At 36.3% G+C, this 14,578-nt stretch overlaps 1 pseudogene across 1 annotated transcript in view; it reads right to left on the bottom strand.

The window, feature by feature from the left end:
• The window catches only part of LOC311622567 (jun dimerization protein 2-like), a 126,469-nt pseudogene extending 122,844 nt beyond the window's left edge, over positions 1-3,625 (bottom strand). The window contains exon 1 of the transcript in view: positions 3,602-3,625. The product of the transcript in view is annotated as a jun dimerization protein 2-like (transcript). The remainder of the gene's footprint in view (positions 1-3,601) is intronic.
• Between the last annotated feature and the right edge of the window lie 10,953 nt (positions 3,626-14,578).

The raw sequence follows: 14,578 nt of genomic DNA, 5'->3' as shown, positions 1-14,578 counted from the left end.
AATAAGATTAGCTTGGAAGCACTGGAGATGTTAATGGGAACTCGGCCAGCAGGCACCTTCCCCAGGGTGACATTGTGTGGGATCCTCTCATGCTGGGGAAGGGAGAGCAGTGAGTGGGTAAGTGGGTGATCCCTGGCAGCACCCAGGGTACTGAGATGGGACCTCCGTGACTGGGAGGAGGAAAGAGGTTGGTAAAGAAAAGGTAAGAATATCAAAAGGCACTGAAGGGACACATTTCCTGCTGACTTCACTCAGGACTTCCACGGGAAGTCTGCCCAGGAACCTCTGGGAGAATCTGACAAGATGATTTCCCCACTGGGACTGTGGGCACTGCAGTGCCCCAAGTGCTCAGCCTATGCCTCCCTCTACACTGCACAGGTTTGTGAAACTCACCACAAAATGGGGTATGCCTATATTCTAAGTGAGATAAGTCAGAGGAGAAAAACAGATACTGTATATCACTTTATATTTGGAATCTAAAGATGATGAACTTGTAAAAACAGAAACATGATGGTTACCTAGGGCTGGGGTCGAGGGATTGAGGAGATGTTTTTATGTATACAAAAAACAATAGTCAACAACGTTGTATTTCAAATGTCAAAGTTCCTAAGAGAATAGATTTATATTGCTCTCACTGAAGAACAGAATTGATAATTATGTAATGTATTAGAGGTGTTAGCTAATGCTACAGCGGTAATCACATTGCAATATATAAACTTATCAAATCTATATAGTGAACACCTTAAACTTACAAAATGTATCAATTATATTTCAGTAAACAAAGAAATAGGGATGCATACAGATTTTTGAAATAGAAGAAGGTAGCACAGCATTCTAAATTTGAAATTGCTTTTGCCTAAGCACCAGAGTTATAGGGAAAACTACACTGAGTGACCAGATTATTATGATCTCTGTATATCCTATGTAAGGATAATAAAAGGCTAATGTGCAAATTTTCCCCTTAACCAGGAGTTTGACCACCAGGCAGGCCAGCCAACTGCCCATGTCCCCTCCCCCTGGCCAGGCTGGATGGACCCCACCCATGCATGAATGCATGCACCGGGCTTCAAATGTATATATACTGAGTAGCCAGGTAATTTTATGTTCAGAGATCATAATAATCTGGCCACTCAGTGTATATGTTCAGTGAGTAATGTCATCAAATAATTTTTTTTTTTAATTGTAACTTCCAAAAGTTTCTGGTAAAATATACAAAGATTCGTGTCTAATCTAAGGCAATGGAGAGGGCAGGTGTATAACAGAACTTGTCTGCTGACTTCAGGTTTTAAGATTCTTTAGGTCAACTATAGAGAAGGAAAAGGGGTTCCAAAAGCAGGGATGGTGGCTGGGTTTCACCTGAGAAGAGAGTGCTCAGCCATCTGACACTGTGTGGGTAGCTGCATATGTGATATAAGTCAGAGTTACCCGCCCGCTCACCTTTCATTAATTCAATTATTTCACAAACAGCCCCTCTATTCTTTGTGAGGCTGCAATTGTTCCTCAGAGAAAAGGTAAATGCTACAATTCAGAATTGGGTTTATCCTGGGGCCAGAGATTCCCACCCTTCACCATTGACTAGGAGGCTGAGAAGGTGGTTACTATCAGACTGGGTTTGGCCCCATCATCCATAAAACGTTGCAGCCTGCCTGGCAATCAAGATTTCCAGGTGTCTCTCATCTGCTGTAGCCCCAGGCGGGCTCTGAAAGGCTTCTTAGACCCCAGGAGATCTGGCATCGGGGGAATTAGAGACTTTGGAGCAGAGGGATGGGCCCTGACAGTTTAGTGCGTCCCAGGAAGTCTTCACCACGTTTATCTCTGCAAGGTCCAGACACCCGCCAATCCCAGGGAGCCCAGCTATGAAGGTTCACAGCCCATGTGTGGACAGCTCACTTCTGAACACATACCCCTCCGCCCCCTCGCCCAACTCCCTCCCGGGCCCCTGCGCTCAGGCTTCTGGGATCTCTAGGCCATTTTCCTGGGCCAGTGGTTCCTCACACCACATTCCTGATGCAGAACTAGGAAAGGAGTTGGAACCAGACTGCTAAGAGTTCTGTGCTGGGCCTCTGTGAGTCTGGGCTCCCGGGTGTCTTGCATCAGAGGACTCCCCTGTCTGGCCCAGGAGGCAAGGCCAAGATGTTCAGGTGAAATCTGACTTCATGCGACTGACCACTCTAATTTGGAGCAGCTGGATGGACCTTGGCAGCCCAGTGAGTTCCCCAGAAGCCCCTGCCTATGGCCTGGCCCATAGCCACCCGGTTCAGACTTGGTGGGTGATTGCAGGGAGCCTGATGTAAGGCGCCAGCCCAGGTGGCTCCCATGCCCCTGGGTGCCTGTAGTCACAGCATCCCTGGCCCACCTGGGACATCAAGGCCAAGGAGTTCTGGGGAGATCTGGCTTCAGGGACTGGGCTTCTTTATCTTTGTTTTTCCCTTTTCCCAACCTATTACCCTAAGTGTAGGTCTAAATCATTGATTCCTCCAGGTGTGTTCCTAGAGAGGTGGGTTTTTTTCTGTGTCTCATCATCGTTTGCTATTTCATAAGTTCAATTTGGAGCTCATGTGTGTAAATCTTAATTTTCTGATTAGCTCATCCACAATAACCCAAAGTAAGAACGTAGTAAATTTCTCACTTGGGTCTTCATCTTACTTAGTCATTATAATTTCTGGATTTTTGTTTCACTAATCATTTTCTTGTATAGTCCATTATATAGCATTTGTTACAAAAAAGCACAAGAAACTTGAACAGTAATCATCATTTTCCCGTGGATGATTCTTTCAATTCATCAGTTTAAATAGGGTATTTTTCTCTCAAATGTGATACCGTTATAATTTGAAAATATTTAAAAGTAGAATTCTTATATCCATATTTTCTACAACATATTTGGGCCAGGAAGGGGAAAAAAATTATCTCTTCTTATTCTGGCATTTTTCTTTGTATTGCTATTTTTCACTGTCAGTGAAGTACTTCATTGCATAATGTCATGCACTACGTTTGACTCCATGTTATTTATATATATATATATATATATATATATATATATATATATATATATATGCCATATTTCTTGAGAAGTTTTGTGCATTTACTTTAGTCTATGTTTGGAAACCATTTATTTCTAAATTCTAAAGTAAATTTCTCTCTCAGACTTCAGTTTATTCTGTATAGTCATTTTCTCTTCTATGAGATCTCTCTGTATTTTACACAATTAGTTACTACCAGGAATGATGACTCTCAAGTTCAGATACTATTGCTGCCCCATTCAGACATGTAGGAATTTAATGGGTGTTCACATGGCTTCTAGTAGGTAAGAAAGCCAGAGAGTTAGGATATGAGTGGTGAGTGGCCTTCATAGGGCCTATATTTCTAACCCGCCACAGCACCATTTTACCCTCCTGTTGATGTGGTTTCTGTGTGGTCCTCCTTTTATCCATCCTGGAAATCTCCAAGTAGGAGATAAAAAAGCAGGGATCAGGGAAAAATTCTAGTGTCTGAACTCTGTCGCTCTCCTCTTTCAGTGGCCTCCCTGTCACCTTCCTAAAGTATATATATATATATATATATATATATATATATATATATATATATATATATGGTAACTTACCGGATAGTCTTCCTTTTGACCCATGGTTGCACTTCAAAATCAGGCAAGAATTTTAGTTCCTCCAATAGAAGTCTATTTCAAAAATTAGCACTAAATAATTAGTAATGAATGCCACATTCTGTGGAAGGACCAGATTTAGGGTTGTGGTTTCTGGCAACACCATCAGAAGCTATAGTGATTTATTTTTTTTTCTCACCCACAGCATTTTGCTTTTCTATAGAAATGCTAGTTTTCTATGTTTCTTAGAATTTATTTCATAGAATTTAAGGTTAACCTATTTTCGTATATTCTACCCTATTTTGTTAGTTTCTTCAGCCCCTTTTTGCCTTTCTGAAAGACTGTTCAGGCACCAAGAATAGAGTAGGTCTCCTGATAAGATGAATTGAATAGAAGAATAAACTAATACATTCCTTTAACAGGCAATTGAAGTCTAGTTATTTCATCATAAGATCATCCTTTGTTCAAAGTGTTCTTAATGATGTTACTTCAAGTATATTGTCTAGCAATTATATTTGGATTTACTGCTGCCTCAGACTTTCTATAGTAGAGTGGCAAACAGCACATATTTTCTTTTTATCCATCATTACTTTCAGCATATTAATGTGATAGGCTTGATTTTTTTTAATTCGTATGAATTATTTTAAATTATTTTTAAACCACACGACATTTAATTGTAAAATACAATCTTTCTATTCACTCTGGTTTTTAGGTTAGTCATAACATCACAATATTAATATTTGTACTTGATACATTATGTTAGTTTTTCTGTAATGGCCCAAATAGTGATTGTAGTCATCAATACTATTGATGGTGGGAATTGATTTATTCCATACTAAATATAAAATTATTGAAGAAATCCTAATGTGGTTTTTAATGAAGTCAATGCAAGTGAAGAGGAAAAAAAGAAGCATTCCATGTTGTAGAATTTGAGCAACTCTTTTGAAAGTGGCATGTATAACATACCTAAAGTTGATAGGGAGAGTCAGAAAACAAAATCTATAATTTTTTAAGTGTTCGAAGTAATAGGATATGCAGAAGATATCTTATAAAAAGATAAGATATTCATTTACAAAATGAAATGATTGCTTTAAAGGAATGTTGAAGATTACAAGCTTTGAAGAAATTTATTTGAAGTTTTTTCTTATTATGAGAAAGGCATACGGGGTGGTGGTCGGGGGAAGAAGACTAGTGGACTTGTGGATAAACTTATAACCAATTTTAGAAGGGCTTAAGAGGAGCAGAAACTCTAGAGTCCAAGGCTGAGAGTAAACATTTAGCTTTAATAGATAGAAAAAGATATCTAAAGGGCATGGCAATCTCTAGTGAAAGTTCAAGGAACTGATCATCATTACAGCCCTAGAAATAACCACAAAGTGCTCACAGTCCGAGTTGTTCCATGTGGAAGTACAATTTTCTCAATTTCATTTTTATAAAATCATTAGAACCTGAGAAGAGTCGTGTTTTCTGGCACTGATCGTTTTCATGTGATTCCAGTTGACTTCTGAAGAGAATGCATGTTATGTGGCCTGGATAAAATTAGACTCAGATGCAAGCACCTAACCTCTCTGGACTTGGCCAGTGTATGTCCATTTATTATTTGTTTTTTACTTGGAATTCTTTGCTGTATTAAATGTTGACTGTAAGTTTAACTGGAATTATGGCCAAGTGGTCCTTCAGAGATTCACTCAACTTGAGGACTTTTGTGTGGGATGTAGGAAATAGACTTGAACATATCACAAAGAATGTGATGCTAGAGTTCTGCAAATGTAATTTAGTTGAATTCTCTCAGAAAAGTTGATCTTGAAATAAAATAAAAAGAATGTTCAGGCTTATCTTTGTGGAAGTCTTCAAATCATATAAGCCCTTCAACCATGAAGGCTAGATAAAAGGTACTACTTAGACAAGAAAATACAAACTTATTATAATGTGAAGCATAAGCAAGGAGAGGAATGACATGTTGATTTATTCAATATTAAAGTTTGAAAATGTGTATGCATGATAATTGAAAATACTAATTATAGTGAAATTGAATGGTGACATGAATACCTAAAAATAGCTACTAATGAAAAATAAAAATAAATACAGAACCACTTTCAATACCAAAATATGTATTAGTAGGAGTTCAGCCGGGAAAGAAGAACCAGCAGGTGATATAGTTTGAGATTCATTGCGATAACATGGCTTATATATGTGATTATGGAGCTATCCAAAGTCTATAAGGAAGGCCATCAGCATGGGCAGGCTGGAACTCGTGGGCATGAGCTGAAGCTGCTATGCACAGACAACAGTTTTTCTTATTCAGGAAAATCTCAGCTCTGCCTTTAAAGTTTTTCAACTGATTGACTCAGATCTCCTGGTTATTTGAGGTAATGTCCCTTACTTAAAATCAACCTATCATGTATTTTAATTACATCTACAAAATACCTTCAGACCAAGACATACATTAGGGCTTGATTAAATCACTAGGGACTACAACTTAGTCAAGTTGACATATCCAGAGACTGTCACATACATTTCAAAATAAAGTACAGGCACACCTCACATTATTGCACTCACCTTATTGCACTTTGCAGATACTGTGTTTTAATCAACATTGTGGCAAAACCCTCTACCAGCAAAGAAATTATGACTCCCTGAAGGCTCAGATAATGGTTAGTATTTAGCCATAAAGTAGTTTTGCTCAGTGGATAGAGCGTCAGCTTGCGGACTGAAGGGTCCCAGGTTCGATTCTAGTCCAGGGCACCTACATTGATTGCAGGCACATCCCCAGAAGGGGTTATGTAGGAGGCAGCTGATCGATGTTTCTCTCTCATTGATGTTTCCAACTCTCTATCCCTCTCCCTTCCTCTCTGTAAAAAAAAAAAAAAATCAATAAAAAATATTTTTAAAAGATATGTACAATGTTTTTGTAGACAATATGCTATTGAACACTTAGTTGACTACAGTAGTGTGTAAACATAGCTTTTATAGACCCTGGGAAAGCAAAAAATTCCTGCGACTCACTTTTATTGTGGCACTCTGCATTGTGGTAGTCTGGAACTAAACTTGCAATATCTCCTAGGTGAATTTGCATATTCACTTTAGCATCCCACTAAACAGTCTTTGATTTAAATAGGACAGGAATTGACAATATTTGACTTACACCTTTTCACTTGTATGTACTTATTTTGGATATAAAGCTACATTTACGAAGTTAGATTGGCTTTGAACTGCTCTTTAAAACTTTAAAGATATATTTCAAGTGATATTGCCACAAAAAGCCTTATTTCTGTTAACCTCCCAGACAATGATGTTTCCACATATAAAAACGAATCTTATCTTGGAAAAAGTATAGGAGAAAGACAAAGAAAACAACCACAAGATTAAGTAAATATTGCAGCCCAAACAGCTCTCATAATAACCTTAATTGCCCTTTTTACTCCCTCAACAATGGTAGCGTATTTATGTCACAATCTTGCAACATGCTGCTTTACCAAATCAATACAGATCTTTATGACTGAAGTGTGAGAAAGAATATATGGGGTAAGTTTTGACATCAATTTGAAAGACATCCATTTTGTCCACTTCCATAATTTAGAAAATCATTATTTTTTCCCAATAGACCATTTGAGGCTTTGAAAGAGACTATTGGTATTGCATTGTCAACAATGAATTAAGAATATGGTACTTCAGATAAGTATTAAGTTAATTGCAGAAAATAAAATAAAATGGACACTGGACAAGCTCAATGCATTTGCTGTTTGTACCGCTTAAAATCTTTAAGATGACTTATTTTACTTTTGATGATAGGATTTTAAAAAATGAACACATACCTAGATGTCATAGATACCTTCAAAGGTAAAATATTTAACTCAAAACAGGGCTAAGCATAAAGTAATGCATGTGTGTATACAAATACATATACATATAGTATATATGCACAATACAGAAATATGTACATATATGTGTATTTATATGAACATATGTCATTATGTAAGTGTATATGCACAGAAACACATTAAGGAAAATTATATTCAATGTGAGGATGGGACTTAAATGTCTAGAAAGATATATTTTTACATTACAAATTAAAATGCATTTTTGAATTTCACAAAGTTATTGGAAAAAGTCAGCCATTCATTTAATCAGTATGATAGAAGAAAGACTGAAATACCTGTATTATGAATAATAATAAAGAAAGAGTAAATATCATGGTAGAAAATCATAGAACCATAAATGGAGAGATTCAAACAAAACATCACAATATTCAGAATTAAGGATAATTCAGTTCTTGAAAAGACATTTGATTTACTTAAATATATTAAAATCAGATATAACTAATTCATTATAGGGAAATAATGATATAATGATTAAAAATGCCCAAACTGAGCTACCAGGCCAGCACCAATCAATAAATAAAAAAAGCCAAAATGCGTCCCCAAATGCAGACCCTAAACTTGAATACAAACAAATGCTATTCTAACTTTATACCCACTTTATATAAAATTTATATAAATACATGGAAAAAAATTCATATTATTTTGAAAACCATATTTTGATTGTACATCTTTAATGGAACATATCCTAAGCACAAGAAAAAGTAGAAAACCAGCTTGAATTTTGGCAAGTAACCTTGATGGGATGGTATTCAGTTTGCAATTCTGAACCTATTTCATCTGCATGGTGTAAAAGATTACGTGAACAAATATATGGATAACACTGGAAGCCATATTTATTACTGAGAAAAAGGAGAATAAAAATTGAGGAGTTATATCTGAAATATATATATTATATGGAATGCTCAACAGCTAAGAGGGTCATGTCAAAAAGACAAGAAGCTAATTTGAAAGAGCTCCTAGTGGCCTAAGTTTGGGTATGATAAGCATCATTGTCATCATTTTATTATAACATATTTAATAATGGATTTAATAAAAATCCATCAATCTATACTTATTCTTTTTTTAAAAGCAAGAGTATATCCATTTTATTATTATAATTTCTTTTTACATCACTTTTCAACCTAGATTCAGGTAACTACCAGTCTCTGCCATGAAAGGAGAAGGGTGCTGCACATAACAATAGGCAAAAAAGGCTTTTAGGAAATAAATTTTTTTAAATTGATCCATTACAATTTTTCAATTTTCTTGAGTACATTGGAAAGTGAGAAGAAGATAGGAGAGCAAAGTGGAATTTTAAGAAACCAGACTCCAATAACCTCAGATTTAATATACTCTTCATATTTTTTCTCCAAACAAGTACAAAGGAGGTTCAAGTACTCTGTGTGGATGCCTTTCCATACCTTAATATATATATATATATATATATATATATATATATATATATATATATATTACTACCCGTAATCCTGGCCAGTGATTATCTAAACTTTCTGAAGCATATTAGGACTCAATTATGCAAAATAATCAAACAAGGAGGTAACACAGAAATAATGCTTGTATCTCAACTATATTTTCAGAATCTAGAATTGCAATTCAAGATAGAGAATATGCAGTGGGGGGAAAAGGTAGCAGAATTTGAGGAAAAGTACAAAATGCAGGATTTTAAGATTAAAAGAGCTCCTTGGAAGAACACCGAAGTAAATAGCACGAGGAACAGAAAAAGGGAAGAGGGCCCAGTACCTACACCAATTCTTTCCCATGCTAGCCTCCTATTGTTTCTCTTCAGCGTGTGGCAGCATTGCCACCCCTCACTGTTGGGGTAGAAAGCAGACTAGGGTAGAAGGGATGTGGGATGTGCTTTCCTGCCCACAGTAAGGATTGGAGTTGACTCTGGTATGTTGATTAGATGTGAACATACATATGACTGATTGGGTGGGTCTTCCCTCCCGTCCTGCCCTGCTGCCATGTAAGTTTATTTTGTACTGTTTCACTAGCTAACATCTGTTCCCCACATTTACCTTTATTTTTGTTTCATTTATTTTATCTTTTGTGTCCATAAATTAAATTTTTGATAGTTAGTAATGAGATATTTTAGCCATGTACATAGAAGCAAACTGCATTACAATACATAGTTATGAGATAGAGGCAAATATGTTCTCAAAATCCTCTCCTTGTCAGAGTTCCCATAATTGAAATTATCTGTTCTTTCTCCCCTTTTTTTTTGTCCTTTGCATAGCTACCGTTTGCCTATAATATGCTTCAATAAACTATTATAGCAGTTTGCGATAAATTTTTAAGTATTTTTCATGGACCTGTTTCCTTTTGAGATGAGGATGCTAGCATACTTATTCTTACTCAAGAGGAAAGAAAAGACATTTCTTCTTAGTGAAGAATACCAATTAATAAATACATAAATGATGATAAAACAAGAAATCCCCAATGTAACCATTAATTTAAACAAAGACCACCAACAGATGTTAAAGCCATGGAGTGAAAGATTGCAGAGAGAAAAGTGACATGTCCATCTTAGATTTCCCTCTCCACCTGCAAGGCTGGCATAGTAATTTCTGGATCTCTCTTCTGCTAAACTGTTGAACAGCCTGGAAGTGGTCAGAGATGGTAGCCTTATAATCAGCAATAGTTATTATGGATAGAGTACAACAGATTTCAATTTATAGGTTCATTTGTGATACTTAATACTGAGTTATTTCATATGTACTGAATGTCTGCTTACATTCCAGGCATAGTACCTAATTTGGTAATATACAGATTAATGAAGTGCACTTTCAGACTTTACATTGTTCAGTTCTAGTAAAGGAAACTCCAGTTTCCTATTATAAATAATTGTGTATATTATAGAAGCAAAGATTTGGATATCTTTTGTGAGCATTGGAAGAATCAGAGAGAGTTCTTTAAAAAAAATGAAGCTAAACTATAAAGAATGAATAAAATGGACTAAGTTAAAAAGGGAATGCCTGTGAAGACATGACACAAAGAAAACAAGACTCAAAACTGCTAAAAAAAAAAATAAATATAAGCTGCTTGGTACTAGTATACTATGCAATACTATCCACCAAATGGCAAGCAATGAGGATGAGTTTGAAAGTTATGCCAATAAAAAAAAAAAAAAAAAAAAAAAAAAAAAAAAAAAAGCTGCAGTGTACATAAGATGTTGTGGAATTGTGCACCTGAAACCTGTATAATTTATTTAACCATTGTCAACTCAATGAATTCAATAAAAAGGAAAAGAAAAAAGAAAAAAAAGGCAGAGCATGTCAGCAGAAAATTTTAGTTTCCCTGAGTCACAAGTAGCCTTTCCAGATACACAGGCTGGGTGGTAGAGGGGGAGAATGAGGAGGTTATTAAAGATTTCTAAGGACTGGGGAAGGGCCACCATGCATTCTACCTCTGCACCTGTGGTTCAGTGCAGACAGTTCTGTTGGGAGGCAGGGAGGCCTTCTGACCCATGTCAGGTGGTGTAGGCCCAACCCAAAAGCAGGCAGGGCAGTTCTGCAGACCCAAAGTTCAGAGCTTTGGAACCCCAAAGAATGTGGGTGCGGCCCAGAGGCTGAGAAGGATGCCCTGGGGTTGGATGTGCTCCTGTAGTCTCTTCTCTCCCCATGACTCAGGCTGGGGGCGGGGGTGGGGTGGGGGTGGGGGGGTGGAAGCGGGTGCCAAGCTTCTCACCCACCATCACAGCTACTTGGGTCTGAAAGTTTCTGCCTTGAAGACTACTAGTTCCATGTAATCTCAGCCTGGAATGCTATGAGGACTGGAGACAAAAATTACAGAGAGGGCTCCGTATACATATACATAACATACATAGGGACTTATATAAAAGTCTACCTAGCAGAAAACAATGTTGTAGGGTAGAAGGAAAAAAAAAAAAAAGAGAGAGAGAGAATTTGCCGTGTGTGTGTGTGTGTGTGTGTGTGTGTGTGTGTGTGTGTGTTTAATCTCTACATCTCAGGTGAGCAGAACTGCATTATTCTTTATCTAATTTATGGCATTATTTTCTTTCCCATTGGTCAATGTGTGGTTCACTTGAGTATGTATATATTTGCTTGTTTTAAAGAATACTAGTATATCTATATACTTCTCACCCAACATGAAAAATAAAATGACAATAATTCATATTCTCCTATGTGATCCTACCTGCTGAATTCTCCTACCTTCCACAAACCAATATAGCCATTCTCTTAATCTTATATTTATCATTTTTTTTAAAAAAAAATAGTTTGTTCACATTTTGAGATTTCTATTAAGTATATGGTCTCAGATATTTTGACTATTACAATAGTATGCTTCATGTAATCTTTTGGGAAATTTAAACCAAATGCTATACTAATAAGGTTAATCTATATCATCATGACTAGCTGTATAATATTTCATTGTTTGAATATCCCATACTTGATTTGACTATTCTCCTGTTGATGGGTACATCTTTTCTATTTTGGATAGCATTGCTATTAACATACTGAATATTATTCTAGAATACATTTGTACTAGTATTCTTTTGTATGTTCTTATAAGTGGAATTCATGGATAGTAAAGGTGGAGATAAATGTTAAAATTTATAAGATAATGTCAAATTGCTTTTAAAAATATCTGTACAAAATGCTTTATTCAATATTTGCAAACTTCCAAAAACAATTTATAAAATTGCAATGAATCACATTCTTCCAAGCACATGGGATTTTCTTACTCCTTGATTTTTTTTTAATTTAAAAATATGTAAAATCTAATCTTATTTAGTTTTAGTTTACATTTATCTGGTAAAAAAAATGTGATTGAATATCCTTCATATCTTCATCAGTCATATGTATTTTATCTCATACAAAATATTTTTCATGTATTTTTTTATTTCTTAAATTAGGATATTTGTCATTTTGATACTGCTTTGTAAGAATTCTTTATATATTTTTATTGGAAATATCTTCCTCTGGTTTATAACTTGTATTTTCATTTCTATAAAGTAGCTTTTGATTTAGAAACTTTTGTATTTTAATGTAATCCCATTTGCCATTATCTTGCTATATAAATAGCAATTTATTTTACTTAAAAGATACTTTCTTATCTAAAGCTCAGAAATAAAACCAATTGAATTTTATGTTAATTTAAAAAAATACTACTTTTGACATTTAACTTCTTAATTCATGTGGGTTTGACTTTAATTAGTAGTCTGAGAAAGGAATCCAATTTAACTTATTTTATATTAATATTATTTATCTCCTCTAATTTTTAATATTTCCCATTTTCTTACATATCTTTCAAGCTAACTCATTGTATTTCAAAGAATTATAAAAATTGTCCCTCTGTTATATTTTATAGAAAGAATTCTTGAATCCTGCTTATTAAGATATTGTAATAACATATAATACTTTGCCATGGTTTTATATGTCTTCATATGCTATAATGCAAGGCCTCCCATGTGTGCCCTTCATTTATTTGTTTTTCTTAATATTTTTAAAATATATTTTATTTATATTTTGCAGAGGAAAGGAGATGGAGAGAGAGTTAGAAACATCAGTGAGTGAGAGCCTTCTGCACACCTCCTACTGGGGATGTACCTGCAACCAAGGTACATGCTCTTGACCAGAATTGAACCTGGGACCCTTGAGTCCATAGGCTGACGCTCTATCCACTGAGCCAAACCAGTCAGGGCCCATGTATGTCCTTTATATAAATGTTTTAAATATTATCAACTGTCATAAAACTCTGTTAGCAATTTAAAATGCATAGAATCAACAAACAGAAAAAATAGGTGAAAAATTGATTGCTTTGTAATATTTTTTTTTTCCTATCCATGAATGTAGAATTTCTCCTCATTATGTAAGAAATAGAAGCCCAGTGCATGAAAATTCATGTACTGGAGTGAGGGGGTTCCCTCTACCCAGCCTGCCCTCTCTCACAGTCTGGGAGCCCTCAGGCATGGGAGACAACCTGGTGATCAGGGGAAGGCAACACCCCCATCATACCTCTGCTGCTGCCACTGCAGACAGTGCAAACCTCAGCATACCCTGGCTACCTGAGCCTTAAGTGGCCCTGGGAAGCTGGGCGGTTGCCACCTGAGGCTTGCCTGCACCTCAGGCTGGCACTGGGAAGATAGGCAGCCACAATCTGGGGCTTGTCTGTGCCTCAGGCTGGCCCTGGGAGGCTGGGGTTGCTGAGGAGACTGGGGGACTTTAGAGGCAGGCATGTAGAGCAGCCAGGCCCAGCTGGGGGCGGGCCTGGCCATGCCACATGCCTGCCACCCCAGTGGGGCTGAGGGGACTGGGTGCTATCATCTTGTGGCTATGGGAGCCTCCATCTTTGAAGGCATAGCAGTCAATTAGCATATTCCCTCCTTATTGGCTATGGGTGCCACCATCTTTGTGAGGGTGTGATGGTGAATTAGCATATTCCCTCTTTATTAGATAATATATTTTTGTTTAGTGTTCCGCATGTTGTATCCCAGGTGCTGTGTCCCACAGTAAAGACAGCTTTTAATGGTGTTCTTAGGAAAACAGGAAAACACCTGGTGCAACAAAACCAGCAAAGAGTGCTCTTGGAAATCACTATAGACACTCATCTAGGTCCTAGGTCAACCACTGAAGGAAGCTTGAAATTCAGGTTACTGTATAACAAGGACAGCCAGTCATTTATATTGCTCATAGAACAGTAAAATGTGTTCTCAGCTGCTGCAAAACAAAATATATTTTATTTCCCAAACTGCAAATGCCATGTTAAATTTTGGTAGTATATTAGTTTCCTTGAGTATTACACATGTATAATATCAGAGTGGGAGTTTTGTAATGACCAATTATTTTTTGTTAATTTTCCCTGTCATGGATAATTAGTGCATTTGTGAATGTTGAACATATACTATAGTAGGCACTCGGTATATATATATTAAATATTTGAAAATGAAAACTGAGAAGTAACTACAACATGGCAAAACCTGGTTTTCATTGAAAAACTACCTAATTGAAAGCAATTCTTGCTTTATGATCTATGTATCTGAGATTTAGATACACACATAAAATATTTTGATAGTTATGTATGATATTTAAAGACAATCATAGCCGGTTCGCTTCATGGAGAACACACATAAACACAT

This window comes from Pipistrellus hanaki (genome assembly GCF_964339955.1).
Source record: "Pipistrellus hanaki genome assembly, chromosome: 5".
Taxonomy (NCBI): domain Eukaryota; kingdom Metazoa; phylum Chordata; class Mammalia; order Chiroptera; family Vespertilionidae; genus Pipistrellus; species Pipistrellus hanaki.
The sequence above is the reverse complement of the archived record's forward strand: the minus strand, read 5'-3'. Positions and strand labels throughout refer to the sequence as shown.